The sequence below is a fragment of the Neodiprion fabricii genome, chromosome 6 (genome assembly GCF_021155785.1).
Source record: "Neodiprion fabricii isolate iyNeoFabr1 chromosome 6, iyNeoFabr1.1, whole genome shotgun sequence".
NCBI lineage: Eukaryota > Metazoa > Arthropoda > Insecta > Hymenoptera > Diprionidae > Neodiprion > Neodiprion fabricii.
Genome location: NC_060244.1, coordinates 13123449 through 13138473, shown reverse-complemented (window position 1 = coordinate 13138473; position 15025 = coordinate 13123449). Strand labels below are relative to the sequence as shown.

General features: G+C 40.3%; 1 protein-coding gene and 1 long non-coding RNA gene across 5 annotated transcripts in view; one reads left to right on the top strand and one right to left on the bottom strand.

Moving 5' to 3' along the window:
* LOC124185018 (dipeptidase 1-like) overlaps positions 1 to 15025 on the bottom strand; it is a 1685273-nt gene that overhangs the window by 580946 nt on the left and 1089302 nt on the right. The window lies entirely within an intron of this gene.
* Positions 1 to 15025, top strand: part of LOC124185031 — a 238943-nt gene that overhangs the window by 12834 nt on the left and 211084 nt on the right. The window contains exon 2 of the long non-coding RNA XR_006871330.1: positions 12345 to 12348. This is a non-coding gene — a long non-coding RNA (uncharacterized LOC124185031). The remainder of the gene's footprint in view (positions 1 to 12344; positions 12349 to 15025) is intronic.

Genomic DNA, 15025 nt, shown 5'->3' with positions numbered 1-15025 from the left:
CATCGTCAATTTGAAGCATAAAGATGTGGAGAGATTCCTAGAAGACGCAAAGGTACTAGCTGTGACGAGACTAAAAAACTCTCTGAAGAAAGACAGGAGCTTGAAAGCCAACGTTATCCTGGCTTGTAAATTTGAAGTTAGAACAGATAATCGCACGGTGGAAGAGATCAAATTTTTCAATACGAGAAATGAAATCATCCTTCAGACAACGGATATTAACGAATAGTTCATCGAAAACGCGACGGAGCGTTTGTTGAAAAAGGTGGAAGATTTCCAGGAAAGGGATTCAGACTGGTCGCTGACTGAAATAATCAATTTGACTGTGAATATCAACAAGTACGTGCCACTACGAGGCGGTGTCTTCACATACACACCACTACCCAAAGATATTCAAGATGAGAAGCAGGGGGAGTTCACTCAATGCTTTTAGATGGGACCGAATTTTGGCAGGCTGCAGGAGTACACTGTACCAACACAATATTGAAAAATTCGCAGTTACTATATTTCTATAGTTATTTCTTGCTAGAGTATAGTAACATGTCAGCATTACTTAGGATGTTAAGAGCGCCCTCTACCGAGTGGTGTGACTGGAGAAGATTTAAGCGCAGAAGTTTAAATAAAAGAGAATATCATTTCAAAAATTGCAGTTGTAAATAGTTGAATAGCAATAAAAGTCATCTCCAAAAATAAATAAATTTAAATAAAAATAACAAATCAATAATCAATAGTAAATGACAAATAATGCTCGAAATCTCGAAAAAATTCAAGATAATCAATGTTTACACATGTAATTGCAGTAAGATAGGATACAAGAATGGCAGAATATTATTTTCCGGCTACACATGTGCACATTACTATTATTAGCAGTTCTACCACTCTAAAATATTCACTTCTAGTAGAATTTTGTTTTCGTAACTTGTCGCGCCTTACTCCTGCAGCCTGCCAAAATTGCTTGGAGTGGGGGTAAAGAGCGAACTCCCCCTGATGAGAAGGCTGTCGTCAACATCCGTAACAGCGACTCCTATTGCTTCCTCTTGTCGGTCGCCGCAGCTCTGTTCCCAGCCGACAACAACAATCCCAGTAAAATTACTTCGTATCCACATTTCAGCTCAGTGCTACAATACGACGGTTTGTATTTTCCAATGTCTTTAGACCAGATTCCCAAATTTGAGAAATTTGACAAACTTTCAATTAACGTTTATGGTATAGATAGTGCGGAAAAACAAAAGCGCAGTGAAATCGTACCCATTTATTTGAGTCAAAACAGGTCTGATAAACCTGTAATTCATCTTTTGGTGATAGAAACTGAAGTCACTGACGACGACGATGACGATGATGGTATGGAAAATATTGAGAAAAATGTAACACATCATTTTGCATGTATTCGAAATCTGTCTCGATCAAGAAGTTCTCAAATTTCTAAACGTAATGGTCGTACTTGGTTGTGCGATAGATGTTTGACTTACTTTCATTCTGAAGAGTGTTTAACAAAGCACAATGTAGATTGCATGAATTTAAACAAGACCAAAGTTATTCTACCTACAGAGGAGGAAAGAACTCTAAAATTCAAAAATTTCAAGCACAAAGAAACCGATCCATTCTGCATTTACGCGGATCTCGAATGTTTACTGCAACCCACACATGAAAGTTTTGGGGAAAATAGAACAATTTATCAGAAGCATCTTCCGTATATTATAGCTTACTATCTACATTGTGCGTTTGACGATTCGCTTTCAAAATTCAAAATTAATCGCGGAGAGACTTGCGATCAATGGTTTGTGAACGAGTTAGCGGGATTGGCACATTCGTTAGAGGGACACTACAAGACTGTTGTACCGATGGAACCACTAAATTTCAATCAAATCAACGAATTTCACTCAACAACAGTGTGTCACATTTGTGAAAAACCGTTGACACTCGCAGACGTGAAACATCGTGATCACTGCCAATCCACGGGAAAGTATCGTGGTGCTGCTCACCGAGGTTGCAATCCAAATTACCAAAATTCGCACATTATTCCAGTGATATTCCACAATCTGTCGGGTTACGATTCAATTTTCTGATCAAAGCACTGGCTACATCGTTCGAGAGCAGAATTGAGCTTCTACCCGTAAACAAAGAAAAGTACATTTCTTTTACAAAATATGTCAAGGGGACAGATATAAAGTTAAGATTCGTAGATTCGTACCGTTTCATGCCCAGCAGTCTTGAGAAATTAGCAACGTATCTCGGTGATGATCAGAAATCAATCACACGAAAATTTTATCGTAGCTCAGATAAATTTCAGTTATTGACCAGAAAAGGAGTGTTCCCGTACGAATATATAGACAGTTGGCAGAAGCTCGAGGACACACGGCTACCATCCAAACAACAATTTTACTCAAAATTAAATGATCGGGATATATCAGACGACGACTATGCACATGCATGTGAAGTTTGGCAAACTTTTAACGTTTAAACTTTGGGAGAGTATTCGGACTTGTATTTACAGACAGACGTGATTTTACTGGCCGACGTTTTCCAAAATTTTCGACAGAGCTGTTGGACGACGTACAAACTGGACCCGTTACATTACTACACAGCGCCCGGTCTGTCGTTTGATGCAATGTTAAAATGTACAGGCATCGAACTCGAGCTTCTCACCGACATAGACATGGTTATGTTTATCGAGAAGGGTATTCGTGGTGGTGTGTCACAGTGTTCGAACAGATACGCAAAGGCCAACAATAGATATATGGGAGAGGAATTCGATCCTGAGGTCGAAGAATCTTATCTCATGTACTCTGACGTTAATAATTTGTACGGTGCTGCTATGAGCTTTGCTCTGCCATACAGTTCCTTCGAATGGTTATCAGAATTCGGACAATGCGACGTTCTTACCATCTCGGACGATGCGGAGTTTGGTTACATACTGGGGGTTGATTTGGAATATCCTGAGGAACTGCATGAAATTCATAAGGATTTACCACTGTGTCCGGAGCACTACATACCTCCGATCTCGAATAGTAAGCAACCGAAATTGACGCCCACGCTATTTTCCAAGAAAAACTACGTTGTTCACTATAGGGTTTTGAAACAATGCTTACAATTAGGCTTAAAATTACTCAAAATACACAGAGTTCTCAAATTCAGACAAACCCCGTAACTCAAGAAATACATAGATTTGAATACCGATTTGCGCAAAAAATCTCAGAACGAATTCGAGAAAAAATTTTTACGAACTGATGAACAACGCAGTTTTTGGCAAAACGATGGAAAATGTTAGGAAGTATAGAGATGTCAGACTGATCACGAAATGGGATGGAAGATACGGTGCCAGAGCTACCATAGCCAAACCCAATTGTCACAGCTGCATCGTTTTCGGCAAAGATATATATAATTATTGTTGAAATGACTAAGACGAAAGTCAAGTTGAATAAACCATTGTATGCAGGTTTCTCCATCATGGATCTGGCTAGAACATATATCTACGATTTTCATTACAATTACATTAAGCAGAAATTCGGCAACCGAGCAAAATTAATGTACACGGATACCGACAGTTTGATTTACAATTTTACCATCCCCGACATATACGAACACATGAAGGAGGACTTGCACAAATTCGATACGTCTGATTATCCGCTTGACAACGTTTACGGAAAACCTCGAGCAAACAAAAAAGTTCTCGGCTTGATGAAAGATGAGAATAATGGAAAAATAATGCTGCAATTTGTAGGATTAAGAGCTAAACTGTGCGCATTCCGAGTTTTGGGAGATGAGAAAGACAATAAACGTGCCAAAGGTGTCAAAGGATCAGCGTTGAGAAAAATAACTTTCAACGATTATTGGGAATGTGTTTTGAACCGTGAAAATCTATCCTCAAATCAGCATTTGATATTGAGTCGAAGGCACGAGGTATACACCGTAGAACAGCAGAAAGTAGCACTGAGCTGGAATGACGACAAGCGGATCGTGTTTCAAAATACAACAGACACGCTTCCGTGGGGCTACAAGCCTACACCTTAGCTTTGTAAATTATAACTGTACCATGTCTGTCGATTGTCTGAAAAATAAAGACGCATACTTGTTGTCTGTCGGATATAAAATAAAGAGGGACATACGTTTTTACAAAAAAATTCATTTATTCAAATGTTACGTATCCGATTCGTTTATCCAACTGTTGTGTGTATTGTCAAAACCTAACCATTTAACGTATATTTTTCTTCCGCGCTTGTTGAGCTTCTTCTCCACCAGATAGATATCCGGATGTTTAACCTTGAAAAGCTCTTGTTCGTAGAAACCACCAGCGATGGGTTGATCTCGGTAGTCTTTGAGCTTGTAAGTCACAGGATGAATATTTTCCACTCGAATTATCGTGAATATTTCAGTCGTCCAATTGGGAGTGTAACCTTCTCGAAGACATTTTGAATTTGCTGATTCGAACTTTGTCGCCAGATTTGAATTTTTCCGATACGGTAGGTATCGCTCGAAGCCCTCCGTATGCCTGACGTAATAACAGCCTCTCGTTTGCAACGGTGACATCTGACGGTTTCATTCTTATGGTTCGGTGTTTGACGTTGTTGTAAGCCGAAACCAAATCAGATAAGATCTCGAGCCACTTGTAGCTTCCTTGCATGCTGAACCGTTTCCACATTTTACCTTTCAGCGTGCGATTGAAACGTTCACAGATCGAAGCCTTCAAATTACCGTACGTGGAGTAAAGTTTGATTTCGTAGCGTGTCATAAGCGATTTTAATTTCGAGTTGTAAAATTCCGTTCCTCTGTCGACGTGTAAATTTTTCGGTACTCATCCTTGGACAAGCAGAGATTCCATTGCCTTCGTAACATCATCTCCAGACTTGCTCTTTATCGGTATAGCCCATGCATACCTTGAAAAGATATCAATGACTGTGAGCATGTACTTGTAACCTTTGTTTTGTCCAGCGTACGGCGTCATATCAACAAGATCCGCCTGCCAGGTCTCGTCGATGCCGCGCACGTCTACACGTCGACGCGGGTAATTCCGGCGTGCAGGCTTATGCAGTTCCGTCACCACTGCTTGCTTTCTCTCGTTCATATTCCAACGCCATTAGTCTGGTGTCCAATTTGGAAATGATATCCGCGTTTCGAATCGACAAGTCTCTGTTTGTTTTAAAGTCTGTGTAGAAGGTATCCAAGGCTTTCCTCGTGGTGATCTCCAAAGCTTTGTTCAGTTGATCGAGGTTGTCGATTTGTTTTTGCAGCACGCTGAATTTTCGTCTCAAGGTTTTTAAAGTTACAGCATTGTTCGGCTCTGCGGGATCTGCGACGTTGCACAGTCTCTTGTTCCGTATATCGTAATGCCCGTTCGCTGTTATTTAAAACCCGACACCCGGAGGACCGCGAGTGCTCGCGGTCGTGTTTTTATTCAGCTGACGTCCAAACACGTTGACGCTCATCTCGGTAATGAATGTAATAATGACAGGAGCTGCTTAATAAACATCCCTGCTTTGCGTAGCTCTTCGATGGTGAAGATTATTTCGTTATTGTGACTCGGACTTCCCGCTGCCTGAGATGCCAGGAGTAAACGAAGACGCTCCACTAACTCGTTTGCATTATCCCAGAAGACGTATTCCGTTTCAACACCTTGTCGAGTGATCATAGCTTGCGGAAGTAGACCTTTACCCTTTCGGCGAGGTGATGGGGAATAATCCATTAATTCGGCAATGACATTTCTAAATTTGTAACTGTTATCGTTTCAAGCAGCCCCATCGGATGAGTAATACTTCTTATGCACGTTCGTTGCGAGGATTATGTTTTTGAAATTTTCCCGATCTCCGGCGCTTACAGGAGAAACGTCAGGCTTCTTTTTGAACAAAAGTTCCAGCAAACCCTTCGTTTTCGGGTAACGCGTGTCGCCAATACGAACGTAGTCACTCTCTAAAGATATCAACGAATCACCAATCATTAGTCCGTTTCAGAGGTTGCGTACACCGTACACGTTGTCCAATTCGCCTTTTGTCTTCGCATCTCTCATCAGTGCAAAATACTCGTCCTCGATTTTCTCGACTGGTGTTTCTACGATCATTTCATTCCCCGCCGAAGCAAAGGAATCGTCCATTTCCGAGACAGTTTCATTTTTCGTTTCATTTTTCATCTGCTTTATTTCTTCTTTAATTTCTTCCACCTCTTGTTTGATAGGTTTGGTATCTTTTGTAACATTCACCAGTTCTTGCAACGGAGTCACTACTGGTTTGAAAACGTCACTCAATTTCTGAGTCGTAGATTCCCTGCCCGACTTGAGCAATCTGTGTTTTTGACGGATCGCAGCACTTGCTTGAGCGATCTGATGTAGGACATCTTTTTGCTTGGAAATTTCAGAGCTCTGCATGTTGACGCAACTGAGTCTTCAACGCTACTGCGTCTCTCGCTCGAAAACGTTAGATTTCATTCCATTTCCAGGCTAACAAAAGAATCGAATCCCCTCCTGTATCGTCCTTCGTTGAGCTCACTGTCTTTGTCGATCACCAGAAACCCGTATTTGTCACCGTTCCAGCATGCCGCACACAAGTCTTTAAACTCTGTGTAAAACATATCGGTGTTTACATGGTCGTTGTATACGTGTCTCAGGTTCATATCGTCTTGTTTGAATAACAGGAGTAAGTTTACGTTGTCGCGCACGAGATGTTTGGGAATACGCGCGTACGTCTGACAGAGATAGAAACAGTCAACGTCTTGATGTCTAACTATGCAAAAGTAGGCTCTATTATTGTCCTGCTTCTCGCACGCTACATCGTCAAATATGATCATTGAGTTGGGCCGTGCTTCTTCCGGTGGATCAATCACTTGCTCACGCTCGGTAAACGCAAAATACTCCGTATTCTCAACATGGTCCAACAATTGCTTCAACAATTGGTATTTAGGTTGGTTGAGAGATTTCGAGTAGACGTAGATATTTTCAAATCTGAGTCTGTTGGGATGGGTTATAAGTGTGAGCAACGCATTAGTTTTACCACAATTCGACGGTCCACGGAATATTGCACGTACACTGTTCGGGAGTAATTCACCGTACCGTTTGTGCCTTTTGACATTTTGCTCCGAAAGTTTGTCAAAATTCATCACGGGAAGCTTGGTAGGTTGTTTCTCAAACCGCATCTCGGACATGACTGATCGGATTTGCTTTGAATACCCCGTTTTAAAGCACTTTTCTTCAGTCAACGCTCGAACATGATCGCGTACAGAGGTAAACGAAGCAGCAGCAGGCGGCAACATCGTGGCAAGGGTCTGGTGAATAAAATCATCAACAAACTTCCGATAGAGTTGCATGTTTCCGGTTACCAGTACTGCGGTACTGGTACGAAGTTGACGAAAAGACTCGCGGGAGGCGATTCCGGTATCAATCCTCTCGATGCAGCGTGTAAGGAACACGATATAGCGTATTCGAAAAATCGTGAGAACTTTGAGGTTTGAAACGAGGCTGATAGGGTGTTGGCTGAGAAAGCTTGGAAACGGGTTCTCGCAAAGGACGCAAATTTGGGTGAGAAGGCAGCCGCTTGGGCAATAGCTAATACAATGGAAGTGAAATCAAAACTCGGAATGGGAATTCGAAAGTCAAAAAATGTGACCTTGAGAAAAATTATAAATGCTGCAAAACGCTCTATGGTTCCAAGCAACGATGCAAAAGCAGCTATCGAATCTGCGCTGAAGGAAGCTGAGAACGCCGTTAAAAAAGCGGGTGGTAAATGTAAAGTGCGAACAATCTTCTCGACGCAGTTTGCAAGGACGACGAGATTGCTTACTCGCAGAATCGTGAAAATCTTGAAGTTAGACAAGAGGCTGATAAGTCGTTGGCTGAGAAAGCTTGGAAACGGGTTCTCGCAAAGGACGCAAATTTGGGTGAAAAAGCAGCCGCTTGGGCGATAGCTTATATAATAAGAGTAAAATCAAAACTCAGAATGAGAATTCGAAAATCAGAAAATGCGACTCTGAGAAAAATTGTAAAAGCTGCAAAACGTTCTATGATTCGAAGCAACGATGCAAAAGTAGCTATCAAATCTGCGCTGAAGGGAGCTGAGAACGGTGTTAAAAAATCAGGTGGTAAATGCAAAGTGCGAACACCTCGCGTCCTACCGGTACCTTCAAAAGTCGGTGGTTTTCTACGGTTCCTAATTCCTATTTTTGCCGGTCTCAGCGCCACGGGTGCGTTAGCCGGTGGTGCGGCAGGTATAGCAAAAGCTGTGAACGATGCGAGCGCGGCTAAACGGGAATTGGAGGAAAGCAAACGACACAACAAAACTATAGAAGCTATCGCGTTGGGCAAAGGGGTTCATATGAAACCGTACAAAACAGGTCTTAGTCTCCATTTTCAAAAAACTAGATGCAATGCTACCACGTCGAGCGTCGACTGATTGGGACTTGTTGAAATATGCAGAAATCTTCAAGGTTCCGCATTTCCGCGGTGTTTTCATGCGAAACGAAATGCCCGAAAACGGCCCACGAAAAAACGAGTCAGCTATAATCAACCTTGACGACAAAGACGGTCCGGGAACACACTGGGTTGTATACAAGAAACGCGACAATGATATCGATTACTTTCCCAATAAACATTGCTGGTAAATAAATCGTAAGAAATCCGTCGAAAAATAACGTTGTATATAGTTGAATAATCGTTCAGCACATACGTTTTTTCTCGTGAAAAATGTCCGCCCTGATATAGGTTTTTTCGACTGCGCTCATCAACGTTTTCTGTTAGTGATTATGATCCGGATATTCCACGGTTGAAGTAAACGTCGAAATTACGGTTTTCGGAAACGTAATGAAACAAGTATGAAAGAACGCAATTTAAATGTTAACGTAGACGTTTAAGATATACGTGTTATAGCCACCATTTTTCGTGGTTCAAACACGTTTAATAAGCGTGTTCATTGGACAATTTTTTTTATAATAATACACGTACTTAATGTGTGTTGATTTAACGTAAAAACGATATCCGTAAACAATTATTATACGTTTAATTGAATACACTTAATAGAATATCACGCGGTTCCGATAAACGTGTGACAACCAACTTGAGAATATGTTTTCGGTATAATTTTTCATGTACTATATTAATACACAAGCTGTTAAAAGCTTCTTGTATGGTCAATATGGACTCATCTCAGGGGTTAGATGATACAGCAACGCTCACATTCTTAGCTATTTCAGTAATGGTAACTTGCACCAATTAAAAGATATTAATTATTTTACATCCACACCTATGTATTCTTATGAGAAATACAGGACAACTAAATGAGATAAAGCACACACCTTTGCGAAACATGATATATATTTATTATAAGGTACTTTCATCCAAGGCAACAATGACAATAGTTACATTGCACACGTATCGAAATATCCGCTTTAACAATGTATCCGAAACATAACAGTAGTTTTTTATACACCAGTTTGTCTGTATCGTTGATACGGACATTTTATTATGCCAACGATGTATCTGTGTGAATGTTGACTTTGATGTATAAATAAACATACAGTCTTTTACATATACGCATACCTCAATCGTACAGATGTACTCACAAGAGTATAGAAGTATAGCAAATAGTAAAATTAAGTAAACATGAACAAACAAAAACTTATATCCGATACAAGAGGTTTGATAACAAATAAAACATGAAACAAAATAATCATACAATGATTATACCCTAACGAGGAAAATTGTTAACTTTCATCTCGGGACTAGGTAAAAAATCACAATTCTGACAAAGTAAAATAATAAAAAGTATTGGCACATTATTTCAACACAGAATACAGATGCTATAGAGGGCGTCTTCTAGGTACGCAGTACGCAAGTTTTAACCAATATTGGACCGCAGTTGGAGTATTAACTTGGAGTATTAGCTCACATAAACACGGACGTGCACTGACCTCGGAAGTTGGTCAAATTAGACTGATTCACTGATCGCGTGAGCTGAGAGCCTTCGCGAACGGTGGTGGGGGGGCATTCTGGCGCGTCGTCCTCGGCTCTCAGCGTGCAGGAACCGTACGAGTTACAACACGCTGACCTAGCGAGCCAATCAGAGGCAGAAGAAGAGGCGCGAGTATTTCACGCTAGGACATTCTCGATTCTTCGCGACCGCTTGTCGTTTGACACATGCGCTCATTATACGTATATGTAACATCCATGGTACACGAGCTTCATCTACGGCCACTCGCTTTCCTAGCATGGGTTATTCCAATATATACATTATGGTATAGGAAAACGTATGTTTTACAATTAATAAAGACGCCGCGAAGGGATGCACTTATATGCTCAACTACGTAATTTCTTGGTGACCTTTGTAAAAAAATCTGTTCATCGATTTTTCAACTTTTTTTTCCTATGTTGGGGAATTAACAATAACACAAGGAAAAGAATTTGAAAAAATGGAGGTAACATATTGTTCTACTTTACAATATTACGTAGAATAAAATTATCACTTCTAGTGTTATGTCACCTGAATTTTTTCATATTTTTGATGATACTTACTAGTTTATCGAATGAAAAAAAAGATTGGAAATCGAATGACCAGTTGTTTACAAAATTTAAGGTAATCAGAAAAACGTGCTGAGGAGGATAACAAAACGTTGAATTTTAGTCACTGCTAACATGAGAAAAACTTGAATATAATGATTATAGTTCAAAATTCAAACATCGCAATATGTAAGTAAATGATGTAAAAGTTGATTCCTGCCCTCACTATGTTGAAAAGGGTAGTATTCTTGGATATGAAGGTCAGAAAGGTACGAAACAAATCTTGTTTACGTTTCGGCCCGAGTAGGTATATAATTCTGTGTATCGATTTGACAAGTCTATGTACGACGTAATTTTCACGTATTACATGTGATCAGTAGATCAAAAGTGTATTGACTTAATTATTAAACAATTAATGAGAACATATTGGCAAGGTATGGTAACTATACGAAACGTTTAACTTGTGTTACTGGTAAAGGAATAAAATATGTATATATTAGCTGTTCATGAGACTAGAAATATAATGGATTTTACCACACGTTTATACTACGGATCTCGCTTACGACAATAAAACGTTGATGATGGAACGCAGAAATTTTGTATTTTAATACCTACAAATATACCGATTTTTAACGAATCTAGATTGACAATTGAGCTAGTAAACAAAACGTTGATTATTAGTCTACAAACCGTTGTTCAAATGTTGTAGAAAAGCAGTGAATGAAACGTTAAACTTGTGTTACCGGTGAAGGAATAAAACATGTATATTAACTGTTCATAAGACTAGAAATATAAACGGTTTTACCACACGTTTATACTACGAATCTCGCTTACCACAACAAAACGTTGACGATGAAACGTAGAAAATTTGTATTTTAATATCTATAAATATACCGGTTTTCAACGAATTTAAATTAGCAATTGAACTAGTAAACAAAACGTTGATTATTAGTCTAGAAACCGTTGTTTAAATGTACGTGTAATGAAAATCGTATAATATTTGTGGAGAGACAACGATTAATATTTTACTGAAAAATTACCGTATATCGAACACGGTAATATTTTCTACCTATACCATAATTATACGACCTTAACGTTTCTTCAACCACATTTTAACCGGCTCATGTTTACTTGGTTGACAGTTTCGGCAACCTTCAACCACCCTCAGACCTCATAAAATACCTCGGCGTAGGTAGCGTCAAATACAATCATGGAAGGTATCAGGATTATGAAACATTTGAATAAGGACACTTGTGTCTGAAATTTCTAAGTGGTGAGCTATATAAACATGGTGCGTGATTCGTCAAAGTCAGTCTACCACTCGCAGTCATGGATGATTTGTTAACGTTAACGATTTCGGGAACCTCTTCGATACTCGAGGCACAATATTTCCCACCGATTGAACTTGCACGTGATAAAACTTATGCTCTTGGCTTGGTAGAATTGTTAACCTTTAATTCGATTCCCAACGTTGATGTCGGTCACAATAAAATTTACGTAGCTGACAAAGTGATCACCATACCCACCGGCAGCTACGAGATCGAGGACATAGAAAAGTATCTTCAAAACGTGCTAAGAAATACAGATATCAGGCTTGCCATCAAACCCAACAATAATACATTACGCAGCGAAATCACATGCAACCACACGGTTAACTTCGAGCTGAATGATTCCATTGCTCAACTTTTGGGATTTACACCCTGTGTATTGGAGGTTCATAAAACTCACGAATCTGACGTGCCTGTAACTATACTCAAGGTCAACGCGTTGCGAGTCGAGTGTAGCATTACAACGGGCGCCTACGTCAATGGACACAAAGTACACACTATTCACGAGTTTTTCCCGACCGCCCCACCAGGATATAAGATCGTGGAAGTACCGTCGCACGTCATTTACCTTCCAATCACCGTCAAGACCACAAATCACGTTCAGCTTCGGTTAGTGGATCAAGACGGAGATCTGGTTAATTGTCGTGGAGAAGTTATTACTGTGAGACAACACATCAAATCGCAATATACGATGGGAATTGTATACAACAGACTGTCAAAGAGTAGGTATATCAGTAAGTCGACATGCCCCGATCAAGTCAGTCGTCGATCGATTCCCGAACCGCTAACACCTCGAAACGTAGAGTTCCTGATAGCTCTGGGTCTGAAACTGACACCTTTTGGAAGAGGAATTTCCGACAAATAAAAATCCGATTTTGCTTTTTTATCATCTGCTACGTACCATGGAGGAGGAAATCTTGAGCATTCAAACACCAGTCGTCTTTGACGAATACGTTGCGCATTACGAGATTCACGCTCACAAACCTTACGCCTCGTCAACTTTCAACAACAGCCATGAAATTCGAATCACCGTTCAGCATCAGGATTTATGCATATTACCCAGCAAAAGTTTGGTACATATCCACGGACGACTCCTCAAACCTGATGGTACAGCTACTGTGAACACACAGCTCGTAAACAACGCCATCTGTCATCTGTTTGAAGAAATTCGCTACGAAATTAACGCAGTCAAGGTTGATAGAAGCAAGAACGTTGGCTTGACAAGTCTCATGAAGGGTTACGCTTCCCTGCACCCTGGTCAAACTTGGCTGATGGAGAACGCTGGATGGTTTGATGTAGAAGAGAAGAAAAAATTAACCGATGCCGATGGCAACTTTGACGTACTGATACCGCTCAGCATGATATTGGGTTTCGCTGAAGACTACAGCAAGATCGTTGTGAACGCTGAACATGAGTTAATTTTGACGAGATCAAAAACTGACGTCAATGCAATCATGCAGACTCAAGAGGAGGAATTCAAAATCACGATGAATGCAGTGGAATGGCTAATACCGTATTTGAAACTCGCGGATCAGAAAAAAGTTGACCTACTAAATTTCATTCAGAGAGATCCGCCTATTCCGATGAGCTCCCGCAGTTGAGAATTGTACGAATATCCCTTACTTCCCACAACATCGAAACACGTTTGGACTGTGAAAACTTCCACATAGCTTGAAAAACCTCGGTACGTCATTCTGGGTTTCCAAACAAGTAGAAAGAACAAGACCGGCAAGAACGCAAGCTATTTTTAAACTCTCAATCTTATCCGTACGGTAACCTGAACCTCAACATGAGTCGTAATCTGTACGCGCTCCTGTACGAGATGTACGCAAACTTCCAAGCTACCCACTACGACAAGAACCCCGAGCCGTTGCTGACAAAGAGTGAATTCCTTCGAGACGTCCCCTTATTCGTTATCGACTGTTCAAAACAAAACGAATCTTTGAAGTACGGACCTGTCGACATCCGTCTTGAATTTGAAGCTAAAGCCAACTTTTCCGCTGAAACATCGGCGTACTGCTCGATTGTTCACGATCGTATTGTCGAATACAACCCGCTCAGTGGTGGGGTGAAAAAGTTGGTATAAAAGCTAACCCGTTCCCACCATCTCGCATAGTTCAAAGATGGAGCTTATCGTTGACATACAAGGCTTTCGTAGACCTTCCAACAATACCTTCACATTAAAAGAATTGGCTATAATTTCAATCTACTCGTAAGCATCTCCATCAGTGTTTTTCTTCAAGCCACCTTACAAATGGAATTTACTGGACGTCAAATACAAAAGCCAAAATTCTTGGTTAGAACGCGATTTTCACGGTTTACCTTGGAGCTGTGGAACCATACCTTTTGAGGAAGTTGAGTGGACCATTGAAGACAGGCTGTGCAAAGCTGAAACCGTGTACGTAAAAGGAGAAGAAAAACGAGATTGGTTGCTCAAAATCGTTCCGAAAGTTCAAATTATCGATATGCTGGACTTTGACTGCCCTTCGCTTGAAACACTGCAAAAAACTTCAGCTGTGTCTCTGAGATGCGACCTTCACACAATACCCAAAGCAATCTGTGCAGCACAAAACGTTTGCATACTTCAAAATTGGCTACAAAATCAGTTACTGCGCAGAAGCATCTACAAGAACGGTCTCGCATTCCTGGCGAATATATCACCCTGGTTATGATACTGTTGAATAGAATTATTGTACTATTTTTGTGAAGTAATTGTCAACTGTACTCTAAAAATTGTACTCAATAAGACTGTTTTTTTTTAAAGAATATTTATGAAATAATTTTATACCTTCACCTTAGCTCTCAAGAGAGAATTATTTTCAATTTGAAGCTTATGTAAGATTCGACCTTGCTCTCCATCCTTGACCGAGCTGTACTCAAACCGAGTTATGTTTTGCATTCCTAGAGCGAAAGTAATCCAACACCGCAGATCCTTGGCTCTGAATGTACCGCAGCTATCGGACGACCTTGCACTCTGGTCTTGTCTGAACCCGTCCAAATACTCATCGTAGAGTTCACATTACATGACGCAGCTCGAAACCCTCCATCGTTGCTTAGTGGTGTTCGGAGTAGCATTTTCTTAGATTTTGAGACTTAATTCTAGATACAATTACAAGGTACAAAACGTACGTAGGAATAAATGTATACAAGTTGGTTAGGCGATAAATGAAAAAATATGCATCATTTCAATCTTTTTTTTGTTTATTGAACGTAAGACTTACACAGAACA